Genomic DNA, 17,178 nt, shown 5'->3' on the forward strand with positions numbered 1-17,178 from the left:
ATAGGCAAAAGAAAATGGGACTAAAGACCATACATTGTCCTGCATTGACTCAAACCAAAAATGCCCAGTTTATTGGCATAATCTGAAAGGGTTAATAAGTGCATTTTTTCTTACCCTCCTCAGTGTACAAATGTTATTTCGTGTTAGATTTTCAGATTGTCTGATTTTAATTCATTTAGCTTGCTCACATAATGATCAAAGGGCCACAGAAAAACCCTTATAGAAAAAGGCATCCATCCTCCTCTGCAGCCTCGTTGGTCCCCTCAGTCACCAACTCTTCTCTTTTCCCCAGTGATTCAGACTCCCACATTTACCTCTTCTCCTGCCCGACCACTTGGACTTAGTGGTTTGGTTTGGGGCTATTTGCACTGATTTGGGTCATAATGCCCCCACTCAAGGCAACTTTTAGTATCTCAATCCTGTCCTGAACCTTGGCCAGAAAGAGATGGCAATCTTGCAATGGTCTTGAAGAACCACGCTAAGACTTTTACTAATATCTCTAGTTATTTGATGCACGTATTTTTTTTAAATGTAAGTATTATTGTCCAGGAATTAGTAACTAGACCCCCAGCCCAAAAGAAGATGTGTTAATACCATGTTACAAGGCAGCCACCAGTAATGGGGACAACATATCTGTGATGGTTAATACTGAATGTCAACTTGACTGGATTGAAGGATACAAAGTATTGATCCTGGGTGTGTCTGTGAGGGTGTTGCCAAAGGAGATTAACATTTGAGTCAGTGGGCTGGGAAAGGCAGACCCACCCTTTAGCTGGGTGGGCACAATCTAATCAGCTGCCAGCATAGCTAGAATATAAGCAGGCAGAAAAATGTGAAAAGAGAGACTGCCCTAACCTCCCAGCCTGCATCTTTCTCCCATGCTGGATGCTTCCTGCCCTGGAACATGAGACTCCAAGTTCTTCAGTTTTGGCACTTGGACTGGCTCTCCTTGCTTCTTAGCCTGCAGATGGCCTATTGTGATTGCGTGAGTTAATGCTTAATAAACTCTCATATATATTATATAAAATAGTATTAGGATGATGCTAGAAAAAGGAAGAATATCAGGCTTGTGGTTTGCCTTAGTCCATTTTTTGTTGCTATAACAGGATGCCAAAGGCTAGATAATTTATAAAGAAAAGAAATTTATTTCTCATAGTTCTGAAGGCTAAGAAGTCCAACATCAAAATACTGGCATCCGGCAAGGACCTTCTTGCTGTGTCATCCCATGGCAGGAGGCAGAAGGGCAAGAGAGTGTGAGAGAGCAAGAGAGGAAGGGAACCAAATTCATCCTTTTATCAGAAACCCACTCTGAGATAACAGCATTAATCCATTTATGAAGGCAGAGCCCTCATTACCTAATCACCTCTTAAAGGTCCCACCTCTCAACATTGTTGCGTTTGGGATTAAGTTTGCAACACTTGAACTTTGGACAGGGGGACACATTCAAGCCATAACATGGTTCATCCTCCCTTGAGGGAGAAGAGGGAGCCTTCACCTCCCACCCCAAGCCAAGTGGGCAGGGGAGGAGCAGGAGAGCCTAGTAGTAAACCCAGTAATAACAGAGTATTGGATGTACCACTGAGTGGATGGGTGATGGCTGTGGTTGAGGTGGGGTGGCGTCATCTGCATTGGAGATTCCTGTGGTGGGCAGGCCTTGACTCTGAAGAACTCATACATGTACCCCACAAGGAAAGCAGAATTTAGGGACTGTCACACAGAGGGCATCCTTAGAACCACAGTGTTAGTCAGAGAGAAGTGACAACCCACCAAGTTGGAAGAGATTCTTGTCCTAGACCTTCGCCCTTTTCCTACCTAATGCTGGAGACTTCAGCTTTGGAAAAGGTAAGAAGGAAAGATGTTGCAGAAACAGATTCTCTAATAATCAGGGTCCCAGGTCAGTTCTACCCTAGGAGGAGGGGAAATGAGATTTAAGTTGAGGATGAGATTAAAGTCTTTAAATATACCGAGTTTTAATAGCCAAAATGAGTAGTTATGGAATCTGAAAGTTAGGAATCTAGTTTGCCTATAAGTTCTAGAAGTTGTTAGGGGCAGGAAGGGAGATATTCCACAGATTTCATGTTGAAAGGGAGAATTGGAGAAAAAGAAATCCTTTTCGTGTGTAAACACTCTGTGTTATAGATGCAATCAAGCCCTCCTGGAACAGAGTTGTAACACTGATATGTAACAGTGGATATCAACATCAACTCTGGCTGTCGTATTAAACTCTCAGGCAAGGCTTCCTTCATGGATGCAGTCTCATAAGGCCTCATGCTCAGAAGGGGGCTTTATGCTTGGGGTTTAATATTCTGTTGTCACCATCTTAAAGTTCTTAATACTTTATCTTCAAATTTGTGTTTGGTAAGTGAAGTCTGATAAGACAATGGAGCACGTACTTGGGGCTTGGAGCCCAGGCTCATTCACAGTCCTGCCTCCCACCACCTTCCCAAACAGCTTCTTCACTGCCCACTGCCCTATTCCCTGAAGCCCAGAGACTCATCCAGCCTCCCTCTTACTGCCCCCACCCAGTGGCAGCTATAACCCATCACCCCCTGGGTGTAGGCTTGGGGAGGGTTGGGACCAGTTGGACATGGGCAGTGCCATCTTCATCTTGTACTGATAGTGCCACAGTATATTAGGCAAGAACTTGGCTGAATGAGCCTCTAGCCTAACCCTCATCCAGGTATCTGGTATATCTGGAGGTTCTCCTGTTCATTGTGGATTGTGGCAGCAGGCCGGTGAGAAGGAGAAATGCTTGACTTAAATTTCTCACCCTGACTGTGGGCAAAGCATTGGTTTAGTGGTTGGTGGGAGGAGAAACCCAGTAGTTGGTGTATCGTGTTGGGGCAGGGGCCCCTGGCTGCTTGAAATCTCCATGCACACCAAGCCTGCATGAACATAACATTAAATGGCAAATTTAAAATACCATGACAGGTTGAGAGAGAGAAAGTGGAAGAAAGGAAAAAGATTTATATATTAGTTCCTGTAACAATACATGTTTCCTGCTTCCTGGACAAAAAGCCTCACATTTTCGTTTTGTACCAAGCCCTGCAATTGTGTAGCTGGTCCTGTGCTCAAGTCCCCTTTCCCAGGGAAGGATTAATTTCCTAATATGGAGTGTCCTTTACCTGACTCCCAGTGCCTGAAGCTGTGACAAGGCTTTCCATGCCAGCTTACTGCCTCCATACAGAGGCAGATACAGGTTGCATGGACCTGAAAGCTCATATAATTTAGGGGGCAGTCCTTTAAAAAACTACAAATACAGGATTGCTAGGTCCCCTCACAGGACCTTAGAAAGGGCCTGTGCAAGTGAGAGGTCCTAAAGCGTATGCCTTATGAGCTTCATGGTAACTCCACCCCTGCCTTCCCAGCATGCCTTCTATTCACTCCTGGGTCCACTTTAAGAATCTGGAGCTTTTTTTTTTTGGCCGTGCATGGTGCCTCACGACTGTAATCCCAGCACTTTGGGAGGCCAAAGCGGGTGGATCACCTGAGGTCAGGAGTTTGAGACCAGCCTGGCCAACATGGTGAAACCCCATCTCTACTAAAAAAATACAGAAAATTAGCCCAGCATGGTGGTGCACACCTGTAATCCCAACTACTCGGGAGGCTGAGGCAGGAGAATCGCTTGAACTCGGGAGTCTGAGGTTGCAGTGAGCCGAGACTGGGCCACTGCACTCCAGCCTGGGCAACAGAGTGAGACTCTGTCTCAAAAAATAAAAATAAAAAAAAAGAATCTGGAGCTTTTTTTAAAGATTCCAGAACTGGGCTGTACGCAGTGGCTCATGCCTGTAATCCCAGCACTTTGGGAGGCCGAGGCAGGCAGATCACTTGAGCCCAGGAGTTTGAGACTAGCCTGGGCAACACGGTGAAACCCTATCTCTACAAAAAGATACAAAAATTAGCCAGCTGTGGTGGCATGTGCCTGTAGTCCCAGCTACTTGGGAGGCTGAAGTGGGAGGATCACTTGAGCCCAGGAGGTCAAGGCTGCAGTAAGCCAAGATCGTGCCACTGCACTTCAGCCTGAGTGACAGAGCCAGATGCTGTCCCAAAAAGCAAAAACAAAACAAAAAGATTCCAGAACCTCTCCTGGTTACCCTGAAACCCACAAATTAAAAGCTAAGCAGTCATTTTTTTTTTGGTAAACTTTCATTGAGGCCCTCATAATTTCAGTGTTTTTCTCTCCTGTCTTTCACTCTTCTTTGCTGCCACAGAGTACTTATTTGTGGCCTCCTCGAAGCACCTCTTCTGCTGAACCAACCCTAGACTTCTTTATGAGAACTCTTTCCAATTCAGTGGTGCTGGGCTGCTGAGGTGAGATGGTTGACTTTATTAAATTTTTGGCCAACAATTTTACCTAGTACTGGGAAATACAATTTATTAGGTTGGTTATAAAAAAAAAAAAACCAACAACACTTTATCTCAGGTTGATTGACATTGATCCTACTTGTCTTTGTGAAGGAAATAATTTCAATGAATTAATAAAATGTGTGCTTGTGTTAATAAAAGTCTACTGCCTTTTACTGTAGTAACAAACAACTTTCATATCACAGAGGCTTGATCACAATAAATATTTATTTCTTGCTCACTCTACATTCAGAACTCAGGTTAGCAAGAAGGTCTCTGTTCAACTTAGTGACTCAAGGACCCGGGCTGAAAGAGATTCCATCTATACATGTGTTTCTGTGATCGCTATGGTAGGAGAGAAGAGAAACATGTGAATAAATGAATTTTGCCTGAAAGTGACACATATCATTTCCACTCACATTTCACTGGCCAGAGTAAATTACCTGTCTATGTCTAACTTCAAGGGGCAGGAAAGTACAGTCCCATCATATCCCCGGAAGAAGAACTAGAATATTTAGAATAGCTCTAATGGCTACATGCCTTTTGGTCACCAAATGTTTGATTTGCTCTATTTCTGAGATGCAAAATATACCCACCCATTCCCTTAGGGAGAAAGCCCCAAAGTCCTAGGCAAGCATAGCATCAAGGTCATAATCTGTGACATCTGGGTGAGGTATGGTAGTTTCTAATCATGATCTGCTTCTGTAGATCCTACTTACACCTGTGAAATAAAAAAGACAGATTTTCTGCCTTCTCTCACCTGATACATAAGGGCTGATACAGGAACAGGATAATTGTAATATTCTCCTTGGGGAAAATGGAAAACACACAGCAAATACGTGTCTATAGAATTCTGAAATCCTGTTGGGAACAAGTTTTGAGGGCCCCCTACCTGTGTTTGAGGAATGTTACCTGATTAATTCTGATTTTGAGATGCTCCTTTTGCTTAGTGGTCTCTGTAGCCCCTGGATCTGCCTTCTGAAAGTTTTGTCCTTTTTCATTTTCTTCTTTGACTGAATCTAAAGTGGACATTGGGAAATATGCCTTCTTTCAGGACTGAGCAAATTTCTCATATATAACCAATTTGGACTAAGCTTTTCCTCAGGGTGCTAAAATACTCCACATTGTAGTACCCCCAACTCCCACTACACATGTATAACCAACCAGTAAGGTCCCATACCTCCTGCAATTAATTGGTTTATATGTCCCATGCAAGAGACTTTGATATGAGCACAGTGTAGTGATAAGTGCACTAGAAAATTTCTTGGATATATGATCTTAAGCAGGTTACTTGACTTCTCTGTCTGAATTTTCCCATGTATGAAATTCTATTTTTAGATTAACAGGATTAAAGGACCAATAAACAAAACCTTTATGTGCCATATAAATGTTGGCTAAGTTCTTTTACATTTTTCCCTCTTTTAATCTATACACGGTCTTAAGAGGTTATTAGTATTTGTTTTTATATGAGGAAACTGGAACTCAAATAGACTAGATGACTTGCCCATGTAAGAAATGATATGGCTTGCCCATATATTAAATGATATGATAAAGCTAATAAATGATAGAGTCAAGATTCCCAGCTTGATATCTTGTGTACATTCTACTCCCACACAGCTGCTCCTTGTTTTGAGGTAAATGTTATTAAATTCTATAGAAAATATATAATGTATATTTGGTTTTTTATCATGAATCAAGATGTCACAGAGTGATCATAATCATTGACAAGAATTTTGCCATCTGATTTACACATTTCTCCATTACAAGGAACTGATGGACCCTGAAATAAGGCTATTGCTTTCTTAAATTGTTATAATAACAATGCAGGATGCAGCAATTCAAAGGATACAGAATTTTTTATAATGTGCTACTTCTATCATTCCAATCAAATGTAGTCAAGCAAACTTACTTTAAAAAGAATGAATATATACTATCTTCAGTGGAAATGTGGGCAAGACTAGTTCTGAGTTGTTAAATGTTTAGGAAAAATCAATAACATTCTGAATTCCAGTTCACTGATGCAGAATATGACTCAAAGCCAAAACAGAATGTTTGGGACAAATTAGGAAGAAAACTATTTTTCACTTGAGGTTCTTGTTACAACTGAGATTATCTCTTCCTCATTAAGCAAAACTAATTAAAAAATCTTTTGGTTCAATATTTAATCTTCTATCTGAGATTTTACTGTTTTAATAGGAAATGCAATGAGAATTACCTGGTCTCTGACCTAAGTCAGTGCATAGGAAACATTTCTGCAGGGGAGATTCTCAAAGAAGGGATGGAATATTTTGCACCTTGGTTACTAATTTTCCAGGCAGCAAGTGTGTAGACAAATTATATTTTCCCTGTTGTATATGTGTCTTGGATTTCACTAATGGACATTAGTATTTTTTGCACTATTTTTAAAAAGTCAGTTACTTAAATTGAAAACATTTGTTAAGGCCATGCATGACTAAGATGTTGGATTTTTAAAAACAATCTATCAGAATTTAAGAGCTTTTGCCTATGAGATTCTATAGACAAGAACAATTTTATGAAATCAGAAAAGAAATTTAAGCATTATGTAGGTTTGGGTACATAAAGAAATTTGCTCACTAACGTCAACTTTTGTTGTTCTTTTAGTTATTCTTGTCTTGAAGATTTTTTCTTCCTGTTTCATTTTCCCAATTGTAGCAGAAGCTGCCAGATGTGCATTTAAATATTTCCCTCCTCCTTCCACTGTAATAAAAGGTACATGGCTAACCAACTGTACGTCATGTCCTTGCGTCTCCTGCTATTAGATGTAGCCATGCGAGTAAGTGTACTCCAATGGAATGCAAATAGGATTTGTCCTTAAAAACCTCCCACACGTGCTCCTCTAAGATGATAGCCCACCTCCGAGATGGCTGTCAGTGATTCTTGGCTCATGGTCCCTGTATAATTCCCTCCTCTACTGAATATAGCAGACCTGTGTAACGAACAAGATAGTGCAGAAATGATGGAATGTGATTTCCAAGTCAAGGCCATAAAGGACATTTAGGCTTTCATCTTGTTCTCTTAGATTACTTTCCTGAGGGAGGTCAGCTACTATGTCATGAGGACATTCCAACAGCCCTTATAAAGAGGCCTGAGTGTCAGGAAACCAAAGCCAGCTGCGTATAGCCAGGACTAAGGAAGCCATATTGGAAGCAGATACTTCAGCCCTAGTCAAGCCTTCTTATGACTGTACCCACAAAACACATCTGATGGCAAACTCATGAATGACCTTGAGCCAGAACCATTCAGCTAAGCCACTTCCAAATTTCTGACCCAAAATAACAATGAGATAATAAATATTAATTGTTGTTTTAAGCTGCTAAGTTTGTTATGCAGCAGCAGATAATTAATACACCCAGTCAGCTGGATGGCAATACTCATGAGAGTCTTGGAAATCATGTCTTGAAGACTGCAGAGCTGCTGTCAGCTCAGGTGCCTGAATGATTGTGTAAAGGAGGGCCCTTTCCTCTAGTTTCTCCACTCCCCACATCAACCTGGACTGTTGAGAGAAATAAACTTTAGAGCCATTACATGTTTGGGGTCTAAAATTTACAACAATATAGCCAGCCCTAACAAATACACCAACTTTGTATTCTATTTCTTCCTTACATCAAGTCTTATTCATCTGTGAGAATATTATTCCCCTGAACAAGGATTATTATTGGCATAGTTCTTCAAACACTATCAAAAATATTGTATTGGCTACAAGGCATTACATTAAATATTCAAAGCACTTCCCCCACCTGCAAATCCTATTTTATTTGCCAAGGACTCTATGTTTACTATCAGAGTTGTGGTTGATACTGTGGTGCCCTGTCCAGATCCTGTTCACTTGGTTAAAGCTTCTATCCCCAAGGTCCTATGAGTGGTGGCTGGTAATAGCTTACAGCTAGCCCTCTTCTCTAGAGAATTGCCATCAACTGATAGGAGCCAACTTACTAGGGAAGTTATGCTCCCTCCATAGATGACCCACAACAGTGGCCAACTGACATGATGGCATAAAAGTCCAGCCCTTGCCACCAGGGATGACAACTCTGCTGTGCTGTTTGTATTTCAGATCCCTCCCTTCTGTGGTTTGGGCCAGGACTAGACTTTACCTAAGACCAGATCCTTGCTTGGCAGCTCTTTTCCCTTCCCTATCATGCTCCTCTCCTTCACTTACAGGTTTTTCCCAAGGAGTCCCTCAATAAACCACATCCACCCAAATCTCTGTCTCAGATTCTGGTTCCAGGGAATTTTATCTAAGGCTACCTACTTCCATAAAACTGAACACAAGAGGTAAGATCCTCTTCTCAGGTACTTACATTACTTATATGGTTTGGATCTGTGTCCCTACCCAAATCTCATGTCGAATTGTAATTTCTAGTGTTGGAGGTGGGGTCTGGTGGGAGGTGATTGGATCATGGAGGTGGTTTCTCATGGCTTAACACCATCCCCCTTGGTGTTATCATAGCGAGAGTGAGATATTGCAAGATATGCTTGTTTAAAAGTGTGTAGCACCTCCCACCTCTCACTCTTCCTCCTGCTATGGCCATGTGAAGTGCTGGTTTCCCCTTTGCCTTCTGCCATAATTGTAAATTTCCTGAGGCCTCCCTAGAAGCTGCTATGCTTCCTGTACAGCCTGTGTAACCATGAGCCAGTTGAACCTCTTTTCTTTATAAATTACCTAGTCTCAGGTATTTCATTTTTTGTTGTTGCTGTTGTTCGAGATGGAGTCTTGCACTGTCACCCAGGCTGGAGTGCAGTGGCGCGATCTTGGCTCACTGCAACCTCCACCTCCTGGGTTCAAGTGATCCTTCCACCTCAGCCTCCTGAGTAACTGGGATTACAGGCACCTACCATCATGCACGGCTAATTTTGTATTTTTGTAAAGACGGGGTTTCATCATGTTGGCCAGGCTTGTCTTGAACTACTGACCTTGGTGACCCGCCCGCCTCGGCCTCCTAAAGTGCTGGGATTACAAGCGTGAGCCACTGCGCCCAGCCCCTAGTCTCAGGTATTTCTTCATAGCAGTGCAAGAACGGACTAACACAATACTGATATATTTTATGCATGATAGGAAGAATATATATTCAGTCCAAAACTTTGAAAAAGACTTAAAAACAGAAAAACAATAAAGAATATTAAGAAATCTAAAATTTGGCTGGGTGCGGGGGCTCATACTTATAATCCTAGCACTTTGGGAGGCCGAGGTGGGTGGATCACTTGAGATCAGGAGTTCGAGACCAGCCTGGCCAACATGGTGAAGCCCCATCTCTACTTAAAAAATACAAAAATTAGCTGGGCTGGTGGTGGGCGCCTGTAATCCCAGCTACTCAGGAGGCTGAGACAGGAGAGTCGCTTGAACCTGGGAAGCGGAGGTTGCAGTGAGCTGAGTTATCAACAAAATTGATAAATCCTAAAATGGATTAAGAATATAACATAAGGATACATTCATTAACTTACTTCTTTCTGCCTGTGGTCGCTACCAAGGAAGAGTTGCTAAAGTCTCTTCCCACCGCCACCGTCATGTCTAAATCAGTCTCTTAAAGAGCCTGAGCAGCTCTTCACTGGAAGGCTGAGCTTTGAAACAACTGATGAGAGGCTGAGGAGCCATTCTGAGCAATGGGGAATGCTCACAAGCTGTGTGGTCATGAGAGATCCCAACACCAAGTGCTCCAGGGGCTTTGGGTTTGTCACCTATGCCACTGTGGAGGAGGTGGATGCAGCCACGAATGCAAGGCCACACAAGGTGGATGCGAGAGCTGTGGAACCAAAGAGGGCTGTCTCAAGAGAAGGTTCTCAAAGACCAGGTGCCCACCTAACTGTGAAAAAGGTATTTGTTGCTGGCATTAAAGAAGACACTGAAGAACATCACCTGAGAGATTATTTTGAACAGTATGGAAAAATTGAAGTGATTGAAATTATGACTGATTGAGGCAGTGGCAAAAAAAAAAAAAAGGAGCTTTGTCTTTATAAGCTTTGATGACCATGACTCCGTGGATAAAATTGTCATTCAGAAATACCGTCGTGTGAATGGCCACAACTGTGAAGTTAGGAAAGCCCTGCCAAAACAAGAGGTGGATAGTGCTTCACCCAGCCGAAGAGGTTGAAGTGGTTCTGGAAACTTTGGTGTTGGTTGTGGAGGTTGTTTCAGTGGAAATGACAACTTTGATTGTGGAGGAAACTTCAGTGGTCATGATGGCAGCTGTGGTCATGGTGGATATGGTGGCAGTGGGGATGGCTATAATGGATTTGGTGATGGAAGCAATTTTGAAGGTGGCGGAAGCTACAATGCTTTTGGCAATTACAACAATTAGTCTTCAAATTTTGGACCCATGAATGGGAGAACTTTGGAAGCAGAAGCACTGTGGTGTTGGAGGCCAATACTTTGCCAAACCACAAAACCAAGGTGACTATGTCAATTTCAGTAGCAGCAGTAGTTACAGCAATGAGAGAAGATTTTAGTTACTACCAGGAAACAAAGCTTAGCAGGAGAAGAGAGCCAGAGAAGGGACCTGGAAGCTACAGATTACAACAGATTTGTGAACTCAACCAAGCAACAGTGGTGGCAGGGCCTAGCTGCTATAAAAAAAAAGACATGTTTTAGATAAATACTCATGTGTATGGGCAAAAAACTTGAGGACTGTATTTGTGACTAAAGGTGTAACAGGTTATTTTAGTTTTTGTTCTGTAGAAAGTGTACAGCATTCCAACAAAGGGTTTTAATGTAGATTTTTTTTTGCACCCATGCTGTTGATTGCTAAATGTAATATTGTCTGATCATGACGCTGAATAAATGTGTCTTTAAAAAAAGAATAGAACATAAATCACCAGTATCAGAAATAAAAGAGAGGTTATCACTATAAATTCTACAGGCATGAAAAGGATAATAAGATACCATTACTAAAATTTTATACTAAAAATATGACAACTTAAATAAAATGGATAAGTTCTTTGAAAAATGCAATTTACCAAAGTCAATACAGGTTAAACAAAAACATTAATAGTCCTATATCCATTTTTAAAATTAAATTTATTGTCAAAAAATTCCACAGTGTAAATCTAGATTCAGATGGTTTCACTGATAAACATTCACTGAAGAAATAACACTAATCTTACACAAACCCTTATAAAAAACAGAAGGAGGGAACACTTTCCTGCTTGTTCGTGAGGCCACCATAACTCTGATACTAAAACCTAACAAAGAAATTACCAGAAAAAAATTTGCCTACCAATATTTTCCATGAACATAGACTTAAAAATCTTTGAAAACTTAATGCATTGATTGCAGCAATATATATCAGTAATAATATACAGTGACCAAGAAGGGTATGTCACAAAAATGTAAGATTGGTTTAACACCCACAAATTTATCACTATAACCACATTAACAGAATAATGAAGAAAAAAAACATAAGATCATTTCCATAGATGCAGAAATAACATTTTTCAAAATCCATCACCCAATTATAAAAACACTTTTAGCTAACTAGGAATAGAAGGGAACTTCCTCAATTTCATAAAAGGTAGTTACAAAAACCTAGAGCTAACCTCACACTTAATGATCATACATTGAATGCTTTTCCCCTCAGATCAGTAACCAAGAGTGAAGGCCCACCCTTACAACTTGTACTCAACAGTGTTAATGAAGGTCCTAGCTATTGCAATAAGACAAAAACAGGCAGCAGTGGGGAGAATAAAAACTTTAAGTAAAACTATCTCTGTATTCAGGTTTTTTTTTTTTTAAGTATATGCTTTCCTATTTATTTTACCAAGGTTGTGCGTGAAATAAACCAAAATATTTCAAGAAAACTTGAGTTTAGATAGGATTGCCTTCTGAATTAGAGTTTTTAATTTCATAGGAATTCTGTTGTAAGTTATTCTAGTTATGGTTATATAACTAAACCTAGGCAAAATTGTGAGGCAAGAGAAATTTATTTTAGTGCCTTCCTATCTTTGGGGGTTTTAAGTATATCTCTCATCCATTCTGATGCCTCCCTGTGTCTCCCAATCATCGATTGCCCAGAGTAACATACCATTCCAGTCTATTTTTCTTCAATAATATCTCATTCTTCAAAATCACTTCTCTTTTCTTACCTATTTTTATCACAAATATATATATTCTCCCACTGTTTCAGAGTTCTAGTCACAGTTGTCAGAGGAATACATCTCAAAAACTATTTCAAACTAGTAAGTTCACAGTTAATGTGTTGTCCCTCCCAAGGATATTTGCATTGGAAGAGCATATTTATAAACAATAATAGCAAAATTAAGATAACAGCAAGACTATAGGATGGGGATATAAACATTTAATATAGTAATTTCACATAATGTGGAAGAATAGGCACCTAGTTTGTCCTTTTTTAAGAAAACAACAAAAAATTCTAGATTATGTGTTCAAGAAATCTTAAAAGCATCAATGAACTACAGATGCTTCTTATAATGGGGTTACTCCCTGATACACCCATTGAAAGTTGAAAATATTGTAAGTCAAAAATGCATTTAATACACCTAACCTACTAAACATCATGGCTTAACCTAGCCTACCTTAAACAGGTAGTTGGGTGCTAAAACGCCTACATTAGCCTACAGTTGGGCAAAATCATCTAAGACAAAGCCTATTTTATAATAAAGTGTTGAATATTTTACATAATTTATTAAGTCGTGTACCGAATATGAAAAACAGAATGGTTGTATGGGTACTCAAATGGTTTCTACTGAATGCACATCACCTTTGCACCACTATAAAGTCAAAAAATTATAAGCAAACCATTGTAAATTGGGGACTGTCTGTACAAGAAAGTAAGGAAGTCTCAGATCAGGGACTAAAAGAGGAAGGGACCTTGGAGAAGTGTAGTATTTTAGCCAGTTTTCTTTCTGAGTCTATTTGTTAACTTGTGTAAATTTGAGCCTTGATTATCCTGAATCTACAGAGCCCACAGAGCAGGAAACAAAGACAAGGACTTTCAAAAGGTAGCAATTTATTAGCTCATCCCTTACTTTAAAAGAGCTGAAATATCAAAGTTCTAAACAGTCAGTGTAAGCATGACCTGGAAATAAACCCATCCCTTTCTTGTCCCTGAGGTCTAAAAAGAAAATATCCTTGACCTTTAGCAAAGAGTACAGGAGGTAAAAATAGTTGCTGAAAATTTGGAATCACAAGATGGTCCTCACACAGATTTGTAGCGCAAATTCACAGAAACTGTGTGTTACCAAAAACCACAAGTTAAGAATTTAAATTAGAGCACCCCAGACTTGTAGTGCCTTCATATGGCTGGTCAGAAACAAATGCAAATTAATCTATAGTATCCCACCATCATCTCAGTCTTCAAAGACTTCAAAGAAATGAAACTCTAAGTAAAATGAACAACTCACAACAAAAACACAGCAAAATATACGAGTGAACAAAAGCACCATGAGTGATAAACAGCAAAAGCAAGAGCTACAAGGAATATGTCCATATGTATTTCACATACCAGCTATAAAGTTAAAATGTTTACTATGCTTAAAGGAATAAGGGATAAGCTTCAAAGTATATGCCAGTAATAAAATATTACCAAAAACATACCCAGCAATGGGTATGAGATAATATATCAAATTAGGTTTATCCTGATAATTCGGGATTGGTTTATACTAAAAAATTAGTAATGTCGTTCACTATGTTAACAAATTAAAGGAGAAAATTTATATGATCATCTCAATAAATGCAGAAAAGGTGTTTGATAAAATTTAACATTCATTTATAATAAAAACATCTAGTTAACTAGGAATAGAAGGAGCTTCCTCAGTCTAATTTAAAAATAAATAAAACTAAGGAAAATATTATATCTTGTGGTTATTCAAATAATTTTATCTAAGATTAGGAACAAAACAAGGATTCCCATTTCTATTTAACATTACACTGTATGTACAAGTCACTGAAGAAAAGCAAGAAAACATAACAAAAGAATAAGGATTGAAAAAGGGATAATACTATCATTGCTTTCAAATAATACTGTTAATATGTAAAAAAATTCAAAATGAACTACCAATAAATTTTTTAAATGAATGTAAATTTAACAAAAGTTGTCAGATACCAACTCAATATAAAACTCTATTTCATTTCTATATAGCAGCTAGAGTTAGCAAATAACACATACACTCTTTTTCTTTTTCTCTTTCTATTTCCCTCACTCTCTCTCTCTGTGTATATATTCATTCCATCCACATGTATTTTTAATGGAAAATACTTATGTATTAATCTAACAGAATATACAAAACTTTTAAGAAACAATAGAACTAGAAGATTCTATATTATAAAGATATCTGTTGTCCCCAGTTTGATCTACAGAATCAATGCAATCTCAATCAAATCTCTGATAGATTTTGTTTAAAAAGTCAAACATGACCATCATATTCTAAAATGTATATGGAATAACAAAGGACCAAAAATAGCCAAAACACTCTTAAAGAGGACAAATGAGTTTGTCCTACCAGCTTTCAGGACACTAATAAAGCTGTGGTTCTTAAGATAGTATAGTATTAGTGCTGGATAGACAAATAGATCTATGGAACAGAATTAAAGCCCAGAAATAGACACTGACATATATAGATACTAGATATATGATGGAAGTGGTATTGCAGATGACAGGAAAATGATGAGTTTTTCAATAAATGGTACTGGATAAAGATATCCATATGGGAAAAAATTATATTGAGTCTCTACCTCACACTATAAACCAATAAAATTTTGGGAGAATCAAAGACCTAAAAGTAAGAGGCAAAACCAAAGCCTTTAAAAAAATATATAGGAAAATATCCTCATGGCAACAGAGTACAGAAGGATTTCTTGAACAAAGTACAAAAAGACAAACAGGTGAAAGATTGAAAATTTAAACTAAATTAAAATTAAGAATTTTAGATATGTTTCAGATCATCAAAGGACAACATAAAAAGTGCAAAGACAAGTTACAAATTAGTAGAAAATATTTGTAGCATATGTTACTAAGATCTAACATCTATAGTATGCAAGAGCTGCTACAAATCAGTGGGAAAATGACAAAATAGGACCAGACATTTTATCAGGGAAAATTCAGCCCCCGATATTTCAACGTCAGTCCTTTTCTATTTTCCCTAAGTGTCAGCCAGTCTGAGAAATAAAGGGAAAGAGTACAAAAGAGAGAAATTTTAAAGCTGGGTGTCCGGGAGAGACATCACATGTAGGCAGGTTTCGTGATGCCCCCGAGCCATAAAACCCAAGTTTTTATTAGCAATTTTCAAAGGGGAAGGAGTGTACGAATAGGGTGTGGGTCACAGAGATCACATGCCTCAAGGGCAACAAAAGATCACAAGGCAGAACGTCAGGGCGAGATCACAAGTTCAGGGCGAAACTAGAATCACTAATGAACTTCCATGTCCCGCTGGGCACGCATTATCATTGATAAACATCTTAACAGGGTTCAAGAGCAGAGAAACGGTCTGACTAGAATTCACCAGGCTGGAATTTCCTAATCCTAGCAAACCTTGGGGCGCTGCAGGAGACTAGGGCGTGTTTCATCCCTATCTACATCTGCATAAGGCAGACACTCCCAGGGCGGCCATTTTAAAGGCCCCCCCTGGGAATGCATTCTTTTCCCAGGGCTGTTAATTATTAATATTCCTTACTGGGGAAAGAATTCAGCGATATTTCTCTTACCTGTTTTTGGTAATAAGAGAAGTATGGCTCTGTCCTGCCCAGCCCACAGGCAGCCAGACTTTAAGGTTATCTCCCTTGTTCCCTGAAAATTGCTGTTATCCTGTTCTTAAGGTGCCCATATTGCATATTGTTCAAACACACATGGTCTACAAACAATTTGTTCAGTTAATGCAATCATCTCAGGGTCCTGAGGCAACATACATCCTCAGCTTACGAAGATGACAGGATTAAGAGATTGAAGTAAAGACAGGCATGGGAAATCACAAGAGTATTGATTGGGGAAGTGATAAATGTCCTGAATCTTCACAATTTATGTTCAGAGATTGCAGTAAAGACAGGTGTAAGAAATTATAAAAGTATTAATTTGGGGAACTAATAAATGTCCATGAAATCTTCACAATTTATGTTCTTCTGCCATGGCTTCAGCCGGTCCCTCTGTTTGGGGTCCCTGACTTCCCGCAACACATTTCACAAAAGAAGAAACTCAAATGGCCCATAAACATATGAAAACATGCTCACCTTCATTAGCGATTAAGAAAATGCAAATACAATGAGATATTTCCTATCTATCAGATTAACAAAAATTTTAAAATAGCCAATACCATGGGTTGATCAGCATCTGTCTTAATGGGAACTCAGCTGTGCTGGTGGGAACGTAAATGGGCACAAAAACAGTTTGGCAGTACTTCATAAAGAAGAAAAGAGGCACACTTTTTACCCTAGTAACTCCAGTAACTCCCTCATACTCATCAGGAGTCATACGGAACATTCATGGAAACATAGTTGATAATAGCCCCTATATTAGTCAAGATTCTCCAGAGAAAGGGAGCAAATAAGATGGAGTACAAGTGTGTGTGTGTGTGTGTGTGTAAGTGCGTGCATGCACATATGATTTTAATCATAATGCAGAGCTATAAGACCCATACCCAAACTCTAGGCCTTCCAGATGAAAGGGCTATAATAAAACAACAGTTGAAAAATCATTACCTTGTCTAATTAAAAATATCTAAAACCAACAACTATGAATTCTAAACTATGAATGTAAATACATATGTTTTTAAATTTAATAATGATAGTAATCAACCAACAGTGTAGAGAAACTGGTACTCATAGTTGTTGGCAGCATTGCCAGTTGATACGATCATTCAGTGGAAGTTTTAACC

General features: G+C 39.2%; 1 protein-coding gene and 1 pseudogene across 2 annotated transcripts in view; both read left to right on the forward strand.

Annotated features, from left to right (window-relative positions):
• WDPCP (WD repeat containing planar cell polarity effector) overlaps window positions 1-17,178 on the forward strand; it is a 729,520-nt gene that overhangs the window by 76,077 nt on the left and 636,265 nt on the right. The window lies entirely within an intron of this gene.
• LOC129141148 (heterogeneous nuclear ribonucleoprotein A1-like) lies at window positions 9,845-10,893 on the forward strand (annotated as a pseudogene).

The sequence above is a fragment of the Pan troglodytes genome, chromosome 12 (assembly GCF_028858775.2).
Source record: "Pan troglodytes isolate AG18354 chromosome 12, NHGRI_mPanTro3-v2.0_pri, whole genome shotgun sequence".
Classification (NCBI taxonomy): domain Eukaryota; kingdom Metazoa; phylum Chordata; class Mammalia; order Primates; family Hominidae; genus Pan; species Pan troglodytes.